The sequence below is a fragment of the Bactrocera oleae genome, chromosome 3 (assembly GCF_042242935.1).
Source record: "Bactrocera oleae isolate idBacOlea1 chromosome 3, idBacOlea1, whole genome shotgun sequence".
Taxonomy (NCBI): domain Eukaryota; kingdom Metazoa; phylum Arthropoda; class Insecta; order Diptera; family Tephritidae; genus Bactrocera; species Bactrocera oleae.
In genome coordinates this window covers 44,872,459-44,885,723 of record NC_091537.1, presented here as the reverse complement: position 1 = coordinate 44,885,723, position 13,265 = coordinate 44,872,459, and the positions used below count along the sequence as shown (strand labels likewise).

The following is a 13,265-nucleotide window of genomic DNA, read 5'->3' as shown; positions in this document are numbered from 1 at the left end:
GAGGATTGTAATCACTTTAGTAGTTATATAAGCAGAACATAATTTGAAAAAGAAACAGAATAAAATATAATGTTACAGAAGTAACATCGTCGGCATTTTTATTTTTCCTCCGCTCAAACAACGAAAACTGGCGCAGTCGGTAAAAACAAACTTCAAAGTTAAGCGATACTAAAAACTGAAGTTTTTAAGTTTCGTAAGCTTTAGCAACGGGAAGCAAATCCTAAGATTAGCTCCCATATTAAAGATCTCTTATATATATATAAATATATAAGTCGGTCGGCACAGATAGCAAAGTTTAAGAAACTTAAGTTTCTACACAAGTTATCTGGAACGTCGGAGAGCGACTCCGAGGATTACAATTTGTGAAGGCGACGAATAGCTTCATTCCGCCCGTCAACATTACCAGGAAAAGTGGGATTAAAGATTAATGCCCCACACACAGAAGACGCAGAGAGAGCGAAGTGCACCATACAAAGCAACAACAACAAGTTCAGTTGTATCAAAAGAGGATACATCAGCAAATGAATCCAGGCGAGCAGCAACCACTTCAGATGACAGGATCGCAAATTTCGAAGGAAGCTTCAAGAATCATGGACTTTGACGGCAGAGATTTATCATCGTTCATCAGATAAGTTGACATGATCCTTCCAATATTCAACCCCAACCCATCAATGTTGGAATTTGTACCGCAGCGACACGTCAAAACAAAGCAGCAAGTGTCATCCGGGCTTTGGGACCTACACCAACGTGGCAGCAAATGAGAGAAGAATTTTGGAGTAAAGGAGTCGTACCACACCCTTTACAATCTGGCGATTGTACTACGAAACTATAACGTAAGTCAATATTTTCAAAATTTAAAAGATATTTTAGATAAACTAAATTTAAAACATGAATTCGATAGGATAAAGCCTATAGAATTTTCTTCAATTAACAACGAAAGTTTAATTCTAAAAACATTTTTAAATGGGATACACCCCAACTTAAGCAGTGTAGTGATTAGTAGAAATATAAGCACCATTAGAGAGGCTTTTAGCGTTCTTCAAGAGACAGGTTTGCTAATACAATTTGATAAAACAATACACACAAAACAATTATCAAAGACATAATTATAGAAATTTTTTAAATAGAAATTCTTTGGCTCACAGTTTTGGCAATTTCAATAATAAACAGTATATGCAAAATTCCAATAATTTTCAATTTGGACAAAATCAACAGAGAGAATTTCGTAATGACAATTATCAGCAATTTAGCTTCGGGCAAAATAGGCAAAATAATTCTCAACAATCTAGAAGATATAATTCAGACCAAAGGAGACAAAACCCCCCGAACCGATGGAAATAGATCACGTTCAAGAACAAGCAAATTTTCGGTTGCCAGCCCAAAACAATCGTTACCAATAATAGAAGTGACCATAAAAAATTCAAAAATTAAATGTCTTATTGACACAGGGTCTACACATCATTATTAAAATATAATGTGTTAAAAGATTATGAATGCATTGAGCTTGATAAACCAATACACTTTATCACCATTAAGGAAATTTTTTCCCTAAATAAAGAGTTAGACACCCCAACCCCAAACGAATTCAATGAAAAAGTTATATACATTGGAAACTAACCAATATAAAAAATAATAACTTTGATGCTATAATAGGACAGAATATTTTAAAACCTATTAAAGCATTAATTAATTTAGAAAAGGAGTATGTAGAAATAAACGGCAACAAAATTAAATTTATAAACTCATGCCCTTACAATTACGAAGATATTAATATACTTACAGAATGTAAAGAGAATTTGCTAGAAATTTTATCAAATAGTGACATGAATGAAGAAGGAAAGCAAAAGTTAGAATACATTGTAAAAGCATATAGCGATGTATTTTTCCAAGAAGGTAAAAACCTTTCTCATACTCATGAAATTCAGCATGAAATTGTTACAAAATAAGTAGACCAACTTATAATAAAATTTATAGATATCCCCAAATTCATGAAGAAGAAATTAGTAGACAGATGAACGAGATGTTGCGCCAAGGTATAATTAAAGAAAGTAATTCCCCGTACAACTCGCCTCTTTGGATTGTACCGAAAAAGCAAGACAATTCAATGAAGAAAAAATGGAGAATAGTTATTGACTACAGGAAGCTAAACGAAGTCACTATAGATGACAAATTTCCAATACCCCATATAGAAACAATACTCAGCAAACTTGGAAGAGCTCAGTATTTTACAACATTAGATCTTGCAAAAGGCGTTCATCAAGTATTAATAAAAGAAGAAGATAGACCAAAAACAGCTTTCTCTACACCCCAAGGACACTTTGAATTTGTAAGAATGCCTTTCGGACTAAAGAAGGCACCAGCAACATTCCAACGTTTAATGAATTCAGTTCTTAGGGAATATATCAACAAGATATGTGTAGTTTATTTAGACGACATCTTAATTTTTAGTTCAAGTATTGAAGAACATACCCAAAATATCAACAAAATATTTTCAGCATTAAGAAAACATAATTTAAAGATTCAGGTAGATAAATGCAAATTTTTCGCGAAAAAAACTGAATTTCTAGGTCACACTTTAACAACAGAAGGGATAAAACCAAATTTAAGCAAAATCGAAAACATACAAAAACTAAAGTTGCCTACTACATCAAAGCAAATTAAATCATTCCTAGGTATAACAGGTTATTATAGAAAATTTGTAAGAGATTACGCTAAAGTAGCACATAGTTTAACAAAATATTTAAAAAAGGATATTAAAATAAACACTTGCGATCCTCAGTACATATCATCCTTTGAAAAACTTAAAAATCTATTAGTAAGCCCACCAATATTGAAATATCCAGACTTTAACAAAAAATTTGGCATTTCAACTGATGCAAGTGACTTTGCAATTGGCGCAGTATTAACCCAGGACAGTCATCCTATAAGCTATGCTAGTCGAACACTTAACAAACACGAAAGAAGTTATTTCACTACAGAAAAAGAACTACTAGCTATTGTCTGGGCAGTGAGATATTATAGACCATACATTTACGGCAGAGCATTTGATCTCTTAACCGATCACCAACCACTTAAGTGGCTCCAAATAAAAAACAAGGGAAAAGACATTAACCCAAGATTGCAAAGATGGTTAATTAAACTAGGTGAATACAATATTAATATAAATTACGTGAAAGGAAAGGAAAATAACGTAGCCGATTTTCTAAGTAGAATAGATAGTAACACAGGCGAGATTCATTTATCGGAAGAAGACAGCATAAGCACAAATGCTACAATCCACTCTCAAGAGGAGGAACTAAATGATCATTTTCCAATTTTACATACTTTTGTAAATCGCTTCAAAACACAAATCATTTTAACAAAAATGAAAATTATGGAATCTGAAGAACTAGGCAACACGAAGAAAATTTTTATTAGCGCAGAAGATATAAAAAATAATAATTTCATAGATCTTTGTCGTAGGCACATAAATAGTGGAAAAGTAGGTTTTTTTTTCTTATTTAACCGATAATCAGTACAATATAGTTCAGCAAAATCTTATCCAAATATTTAATAGACAGGTAAAGTTTTTTAGATGTGAATTCCATGCTAAAAATATGAAAAATGAAGAACAAGTTTATAAACAAATTGCTCAATATCATAGAAATGAAACAGGCCATGCAGGTATTAATGAAAATTATAAAAAATTGAAAAAACTAATATACTGGAAAAATTTGAAAGTTTTGATTCAAAGATATATAAATAATTGCGATGTTTAAAATAGAGCAAAATATGATAGAAAAACTTTAAAACCAAAATTTCAATTAACGAAAACACCATCAGATATAAATGAAATAGTTCACGCAGATATATACATAAATAAAAAATGTTACTTCCTTACTTTTATAGACAAATTTGCTATGGCATTTCAGCTAGAAGATAGAAACAGTATAACTATTATAGAAAAGCTTAGATTATTCGTTTCTATCAAAGGAAGACCCAGAAAGTTAATATTAGATAATGAATTCAACTCAATTACCATAACATATTTTTTTAGGAAAGAAGAAATAGAAGTTCATTTTACAAAACCAAACAGTCATACTGGGAATTCAGATATCAAAAGATTTCATAGTACTCTCTCCGAAAGAATTCGAGTCCTAGAAATTGAAAAAACAAGCCTTTCGACAGCGGAAAAAGTATTTCAAAGCATAGAATGGTATAACAAATCTTATCATTCTACAATTAAAACCACACCTCTTGAGGTTATAAATGGAAAAACTGATAAAAATTTGATTAAAGACACTATTCAGAAGACTAAAGAAAAATGCATAGGAAAACTAAATAGAAATAGAGAAGAGTTTAATAACACTCAAAAAGAAGGTTACGTAAAAAATTATAAAGCAGTTCGGCACAAATACGCACCAAGGTATAGAAAATTGCCATTAGATAATATTCACCCGACAAATATTAAACGTCCAAACAAATTTTTTCAAATACATCTTCAAAATAATATTGATGATAGCAATTGTAATAATTAGTAATGCAGCCAAACTGGAAGTACATCAAATACATACCGACAATGGATACGCAGAAATTATCACCAACACTAAACAGATTGTTACATCATCTGACCTCGTAATTCAGATAATTGACCCTCGTGAAATTCTTTACATACTAAATAATATAACAAAAATCTCGCAAACATATTCACATCTACATTACTACACCTTATCTAATGAAATTGAAATCTTGAGAGGTAAAATCAAAACATTAATCCCAAGAAAAGAAGTTAGTAGAAAAAAGAGAGGTTTAATTACGGGATAGGTTCTGTACATAAATTTCTATTTGAAACTTTGATGATGGAGATAGAATAGATATTGAAAATCGCTTTAAGAAAGTAGATGAAAATTTACATAATTCAATTACAGCTCTCAACCACCAAATAAAAACTTATAATTTCTTTTCGAACACGTTCACAAAATTATTGAAGACGAAAGAAAGAATTATTTAATGTATTAAGAGAGATCAGACAAAATGTTGATTCTTCATGAACAAACAATAAAGATAAACATTCGATAAAGACGCAGTAAACCAGATTCAGGAAAACATTATTTCAGCAAAAAGTGGTATTTTTCACCCAAGCATTTTAACAAATGAAGTAAATTATAATTACAACATAAACCTCAACAAACTTCAATATATAAAATTATGCGCCTTGGAATATAAAGAAAATTTGTTAAGGTTCGTGGTCAAAATCCCAAAAGATTTTCAATCGGTACAATTAAAAACTAGTATTCCTATACCAAATACAGCAGGTAAAGAAATAACAGCAGAAAATTAAAATGTTTTTGAATACAAAAATGTCACTTATAAATTCGAAGAAGCTAAAACACTCAATGAACTACAAATTTCTAATCATTGCATCTACTTATTAAATTGTGAACTTATCAAAAATAGCATTACAGAAATTTTACAAATTGATGAAGAAACTATTTTAATAAAAAATGCAAATGGCATAGAACTACTCCAGAACTGCGACAACAGAAAAATTAAGTTGAAAAACACTATATTGATTCATTATAATAACTGCACAATTAAGATCCTATACCAAACATTCTCAATGATACTCACAATTTCACTAACAAAATTACAATTAACTACCTTGTATTTAAAAACGAAGAAAATTTAAAAGAAATTAATGGATTAAAATATCACAAAAATATCTCTCATATTGGAATATCAATTTTAAGTTTTATTGTGATTATAATAATAATTTTAATATCTTGTAAAATTAATAAAAAAGAATAACAATACTATTCAAACTCAGGAGAGTTTTCAATTAAGGGAGGGAGTAGTTATGTGTACACTATCATCCCAACCAGACACCACACAACAAAATATTGTAAATTGGACAAAATAAAAGATTAAAGAAAAACAAGTAAATATTACAAAAAATAAGATAACAAGTAGAAATAAAGAACATAATGCAAATGCATACAAACATGTTTTGGTCCTTATGTTTGACTGTAATGATAACCCAGACATTATCGGGTAAACCACACAATCATGTTTGTTTGCATTCAATAGAAAATAAGATTACATTTAACAAATATTGTATTTCATAAGAAAAGAGAAAAACAAAGAAATAGATTAAGAAAATTGTAATCACTTTAGTAGTTATATAAGCAAAACATAATTTGAAAAAGAAACAGAATAAAATATAATGTCACAGAAGTAACATCGTCGGCATTTTTACTTTTCCTCCGCTCGAACAACCAAAACTCGCGCTTAATGGCCTCAAGAGAGGCCTGTGAAAATTAGCTCTCCGAGTTTTTTGCCAATAGGGACGCAGCCTTCTACGAGAGGGGTATAATGAGGTTAGCATCGCGTTGGCAACAAGTTTACGAACAAAACGGCGCATATTTGACTTAAATCGGACAAATGTACACAAAATTATCATCTTTTGCAAAATCAATAAAAAACCGAACGAACTTTTTACTTTACCTAATATATTGAGTTTATATCACATATATTTCATTTAAGGATGAATTTAATATAGGTTTTGCTGACGGGTAAATATAGTATTAAAACTAAGTGAGTCTATGACCTTAAATATAAATTAATGTTATACTAAATCTATTTACGATTTCGTTAAACAATGAAGTTGAATCCTTTTGCTACATTTTTTAACATCGACAACACCTGAAGGTACTTCCCCGGCTTTGATCCTGGCAAATTGCAAGAGTATAATTTAATAAAATGCTTGTTAATTTGTTTTTATTTTTTAAGAGTAGATTACGTCTTCTATATCTTTAATTAATTATTTTATTTCTATATTTATTTAACTTATTAAAAAGAAGACTATGTCTTCTATGTCTTTTTATTCTGAATTATAATATTGCCGGAAGACTATGTCTTCTTATTCGGACTGTTAATAAATAGAATATTTACTTACTAAATACTTAATATTATAGCTACCGAACAGCAATTATCACATTGAATGTAACTTTAGTTATTTGGGGTACATTCAATGCAGACATTTCATCAGCACTTTAAGTAAATATTGTGAGTGTATAGATGTGAGCCCACTATTTTGGTGAACACCACCGGGATAATAACCCCTTTAAAGATATTAACACCGCATTTACAATCGCAATAAAATTTTATTATTGACATCCGTTATAATAATTAATGAATGACCATCCGTTTTTTGATAAATAATCAATTATAAAATAAAATAGTTTGTATTATAATTGAATCGTGTATCGCGCAGAATCGTTGAAAGTAGGCGCGGAGGCTGGATCGCGTTCGTATTGACGCTACGCAGTGTACTAACGAATGTTGATGTGGCGCTCAGGCCCGTACACGATAAGCGAAAATGTTTTAGCGAATGATGAAGGCTGTCCTGTTGTCCATCCTTGTTTTTGGTTGGCGGTGTGGGGTGTTGTCGTGCGGTGACATCTTGCTGAGTGTGTTGGTGTTCTCAGGTGTGGTGTGTATTAGTATCGTGTGACTTAACTCAGTTAACCAGTGAGAAAGGTAAATAATCAAATTTGGAACAAACGGACATGTGTCAGTAATTAAATTGCGATAGGGGAGATTGAGCTTTATTCAAATAAATATATTAATAATTAACTCCTCCTTTCCCAAATTGATTGTCCTCAATCTTTTAAAAAAATGGAATATTGTTCAGTCTTGGTGGTTTGTCGGGAGCTTTTAATGCTACTGGCTTAGGGGAGTCAGCACAATGTTGAACACTTATTGTCGCCTAAGGCTCGTTATTAGTGTGTGGAATTTGAGATTCCCAAACATTTATTTTTTTTGTATTTTTAAAGAAAAATTTTAAGCATGCTATGGAAATGATAATTAGACTATGGGTAACAGAGATTGACCATCCTAAAATTTTCAAATGTTTCTGAATAGTTAAAATTACTTCCGTATTATTAATCTGTAATTCGTTAAGAGCTTCAAGTGATAAGATATTAATATGGTCGCTTTCAAGTGGAGCGGACTGCATTAATGGAATTTAATAAAAAGCGTTCCAGATATATTTCTTAACCCCGGACTCGATCTCTTCAATTAATGGGATATGATGATTGTTGCTCGTTACACATGTAGAATTTTGAGTACTTGTAAGCTTAGGAATACATTTGGTTTTCTTTTCAAATTCGAATGTTATTGTTTTTTTCACAATCATTTTTTATACCATATATAGTTTTTTTTTTTAAATCTGCTTAAATTCTAGATTAATTACAGAGTTTTAATTTTTTACCGGTCTTAAATTACGTTTTCATAGATTTCCTTTTTTGTTAAGGGAATCTTATCCAAATATAATATTTTTTATGATACTTTGGCAAATTGGAGTGCCTCATTGGACTCACGAACACAATATTTTATTTTCTAATTTTACTTGTAGCAATTTCACTTTCTTTTTTATCTAATATTAATTAATAAACAATTTGAAGCTTTGCCCATTCAACTCCATTTTAAAACTCCTAAACTCTTCCTTAACTAGTCTTACTCTATTTTGTAAATTTATAACTATTAAGTTTTCTAATAATACATCTTTTCTTATTACATTTGAAATTTTATTTACTATATCTGTTAAGCTTTTTAATCTTTTATTAAAACTTCGTTTATGTACACTTGTTTATTATTATTTTTATTAAATAATAATAATAATATAATAAATAATCGCCACTTACCGGCACTTAACTTTCGGAAAGAAAAACGATTTAAAAAAAAGAAACAGATTTATTAATTTTGTTCACTACCTGGTGATACTATGACGAACGCTGTGGTCGGTTTGATGTCCAAAAGGAAAAAGCGTCGGTCTCGCTCTTGGACAGTTCGTTTTGATAGTTGGGTAGTGTAGAGTTGTGGTGTGATGTGATGTGTATGTGTGGGTGGTCTGCGTGGTCCGCGTGGTGTATGTTTGTGTGTCTTCTTCTGTCTTGTGGATTGTGTTGATGTGGTGTGTTGGCTCTCAGTGGCGTGCGTGGAGTGGGAGGCGTAACTCATCTAGCCATCACGGTCCCCCTAGGCGAATTCTAGCCTAGCAATCGCTCATTTGCAGCGTGGCAACAACGCTGCTGAGGCCAGTGGATCGACGGTATGATGGTCTGAGCTCCCGACGCCGCGTTGATGCCTCATTTCGCCTCGGTCTGAATGAAGGAGGAGCTGCTGGCCTTCCGAGTCGATCCGGAGGGCGAAATCAGAGAAATCATGCGACCAATGCGAATTAATATTGTAGTGAATTCTTCATAATTGAATTTGTAATTACCAGCTACCTTTTTGAAGTGGAATTTGAAGCTTTTTACAGCTGATTTTCATAAACCACCCATATGAGCACTACTTAAGGGGATAAACTGCCTTGAGGAGCATACTTCTGAACAATTTCAGGTGATACTCGTTCAAAAAAAAACCACAAACTGGTTTTTAGTGGCTCTTTGGGCTTCATTGAAAGTTTTGTCATCATTAGTTTTGAGCAGAAGCCACGTGAAAAGCCTCCTTAGTCAGATTCTTACATAGCTGGAGGTGCACTGCTTTTGTAGCAAAACAGGCAAAGAGAGCAACATAGCCTTTCATTATGGTGGGCGACCCTAGCAGGGACGCCTTTATTTGAAAAGGCCTAGCAAAGTCGATCCCTGTAAGTGTGAAAGGCAGAGCGAAGTTCCAGCGTTCCGTTGGAAGTGCCGCCATAATCTAGGTTCGCATCTTCTGCTTATGCATAGTGCAGATCTTGCACATGAAAATGCAATTATTTATTTTGGGCTTAAGTCTTGGAATATAAAACTCTTGACGGACTATTTGTTGCATTAGGCGATGTTCCGCGTGAAGCAAAAGTAAGTTAGTGGATGCGATTAGATCAACTTTGGCCTTATGCAATTATAAGTGCGTCAATGTATCGCATTGGGGGTACTCTGAGATAACTCCCTTAATTTTAATTTTAAGTCACTCTATGAACTTTAATACAATATATAGGCGACTACTCTTATATTATTATATTGCGCATGGGCGATTGCGGCCAAGATTCGGGAGATTCTGTTAACCATCGGGGACCATTCCACCTGAGGGTGGTGGTAGTAAGGAGCAGCGGTTTGCACCCTCTTGTACCTTGGCAGTATTGTCAACACTGAAAATAATTCGCTGAAAATCTTGGTCGTCTTTATGTAGGTATGACTATTTGTCGATACATTTTCTCAACGTCCCCATTGAATACGTATTTGAATATACGACAATTGAATATGAGGACTATTAAATCTGGTTGGAGTGTGGGAATTTCCTGAGCTGGTGGATCCTGAAGCATTGAAGACCACTCTGACTTTTGATGTTTTTTTATCTGGCTTTACTTCTGCCTGATGAGGCAAGTAAAATGAGTAGTATTTGCCGTTTATGATTTTTTCGCCTGCGCTTCGTTCCTCCATGTGATCTAATTGGAGGTATTCTTTTAACACGCCATCGTATTCTGGTTTAAGCTCACCTTATTATGTGAATCACTCATTGTGTGGCAACACTTCAAGCTGTAAAGTTGTACTTTTTTTGCTCTGAACTATTGTGTCTAATTTTGCAAAATTTCTCAAACTTTAATTGATTTTTTAGTGATTTAGTTCAATATTTAGTGATTTTAACTCGGAGCTGCAAGATATGTATTAAATGTTCTTCAGTTTTGTGCAGCATTAAAAAGTTAAAACTTTCTAATTTTTGGTGCCGAGTCAGCTTTTCGTTTCGTTTCATTTTGTTTTATTTTATTCTATTGTCTTTCTTTATTTATCTTCATTTATGTCTTTATTCACAGCTGTGTTGCGTTTAGCTTTTTATTTGTTACAGTGCTTCTAAAACTGCTCGCTATATTGCTTTTTCAAAGTGTCAAACTGGTTTTAAACTTTGATAAAAAAAAAAAAAATTGCTATTATTTTTGCGTTTATTCTTAATTGAATTTATTATTATTAATATTTTGTTAACACACTAATTTATTATATATCTATTAAATTTTGTTCTACTTACTCTTTTATTTGATCTTTATTCTTGTTATTAATTATGACTTGTAACTTCCCCAATTGTAACATTAAAGGCGAGTCAGATCGCTACGTTTCATGCTGGCTTTGTGATGGGCTTGCCCATATTAAATGCGCTGGACTGACTGGTAGAATCTTAGATTCTATTCTCGACTGTAAGGGATTGCGTTGGTCCTGTTTAAATTGTAGATCTATTGAAATCGATCTATTTAAAGATTATAGGGAGACACGCAATGGCTTTAATGAGATCGGTCGTGATCCTGTAACCCTCACTGACAAATTTAAGCACTATGAAAAATTGTTCAAATCTTTTAAGTGCCTGAAGGATTCTCACGAATCCTCTAAACCTGCTCCTAAGCGTAAACGTCCTTCCGATGAAGTAACACTTAGTTCTTCTGTACAGAAAAGAACGTCTCCTCCCAATGACCTAATAAATCTCTCTTCTCCTTGCCCTCAAGGTGATAAGCCGTCAACTTCCAAAGAGCTCAATTCCCCTAAAGCTCTATCTAATAGTAATAAGTGTCTCACAATTCCAGAGGCTCCCCCTAATAACATAGTAGCATTAGTTAATAATTTGATTATTCCACCTAAAAAGTCTATATTTATTTCGAGACTTGCCAAAGATACCTTGGTGGAGGACATTAAATCTTACATTTCGTCACGTTTAAAAATCGATGATATCAATATCCGTAAATTTAACTTCAATTATGATAGAAGTATATCATCGTTTAAAATAGACGTATCTCTTGAAACATTCAAAAAGATCTTAGATAGTTCATTCTGGCTACCTGGGGCTTTTGTACGCGAATTTAAACCTAAACTTAGAAGTCAAACTGAGGAAAACATTGTTAAATTACCAAAAGCAACCACCGATATAAAAAACTGATTGGTAGAAATTCGCTAAGCATTTATTATCAAAATGTTAGAGGTCTTAATACAAAATTAACTGACTTGTATTTGAACAGTTCCAATTTTAATTTCCATATAATTGGATTTACAGAAACTTGGTTAAAACCTCACATTTTTGATAATGAGATTTTAAACAGCGCATTTCAAATTTTTAAATTTGATCGACTGAATAGAATAGGTGGAGGTGTTCTATTTGCCGTGCATTCCTCTATCCCATCTGAAAATATTCTTGTTCCAGGGACCGACTCATTTGAATTTAAATGTATTAGAGTATACGTTAATAGTTGCTTTATTTATTTAACCTTATCTTATATACCACCCCATTCGGACTTATCTGTATACATGCAGCATGCTTCTTTAATAAATAGTGCTACCTCGATGGCAAATAATGCAGATTCAATAATTGTATTAGGTGATTTCAATTTACCGTGGGCTTCGTGGAAACCTTTCGATGACTATATCGTGCCGATTTGCAATCGGTCATGTTTTAATGAGTTTTTCGAAAAAATGTCCGAGTTGGGTCTGAACCAAATTAATTTGATTCCGAATAAATTTGGTAAATGCTTAGATTTAGTATACGTTGATACCTCTGCAAAGTGTTCCGTTATTCAGAGTAATCCTCTTGTTCTACCAGAGGACTCATATCATCCTGCTTTGGAAATATCTGTCGAAATCTCAGGTATTGTACGGGATAATAATCATCAAACTTCGTGCTTCTGTACTCGGTTTAACTTTGCAAAAGCTAATTTAAAAAATTAAATACAGAACTTTCTACAATAACATGGCCTAATTATAATGGTGACATTGAATTGAGTGTCTCTAATTTTAATAACATTATTATGAAATTATTTGAAAAGTATGTTCCAATAGTAATTGTTAATAAAAGCAAAAGTATAAGTCCGTGGTTTTCGAAAGAGTTATATAAATTGAAAAACAGAAAAACTCGAGCCTTTAAAGATTTTCAAAAAACCGGTTCACTTGTCGACTATTCTAAATATTCTCTTCTGCGTCGACAATATTTTGACCTAAACAAAAAATGTTATATTAATTACTTAAATAAAGTAAAAAAAAATATTGTAAGTAATCCAAAATCGTTTTATGATTTCGTCAACTCCAAACGCAGGATTTCCAAATTTCCGTCCGCAATGAAATACAAATCTATCATTTCAAGTGACAATGATATTATATCCAATATGTTTGCAGAATTTTTCAAGTCAAACTACTGTAATAATTCTTCCAAAACTTTTTCTTATCAGCAGGTGTTGTGTTCGAATACTTTAATTAACGCTCCAATTATTTCTGAAGAAGACGACCTTTTTAATTTAAATAAGTTAAAACCATCTTTTAGTTATGGCCCAG

General features: G+C 32.3%; 1 protein-coding gene and 1 pseudogene across 1 annotated transcript in view; both read left to right on the top strand.

Annotated features, from left to right (window-relative positions):
• The window catches only part of CarT (Carcinine transporter), a 757,984-nt gene that overhangs the window by 689,217 nt on the left and 55,502 nt on the right, over nt 1-13,265 (top strand). The window lies entirely within an intron of this gene.
• On the top strand, nt 4,832-6,105 carry LOC138856410 (uncharacterized; annotated as a pseudogene).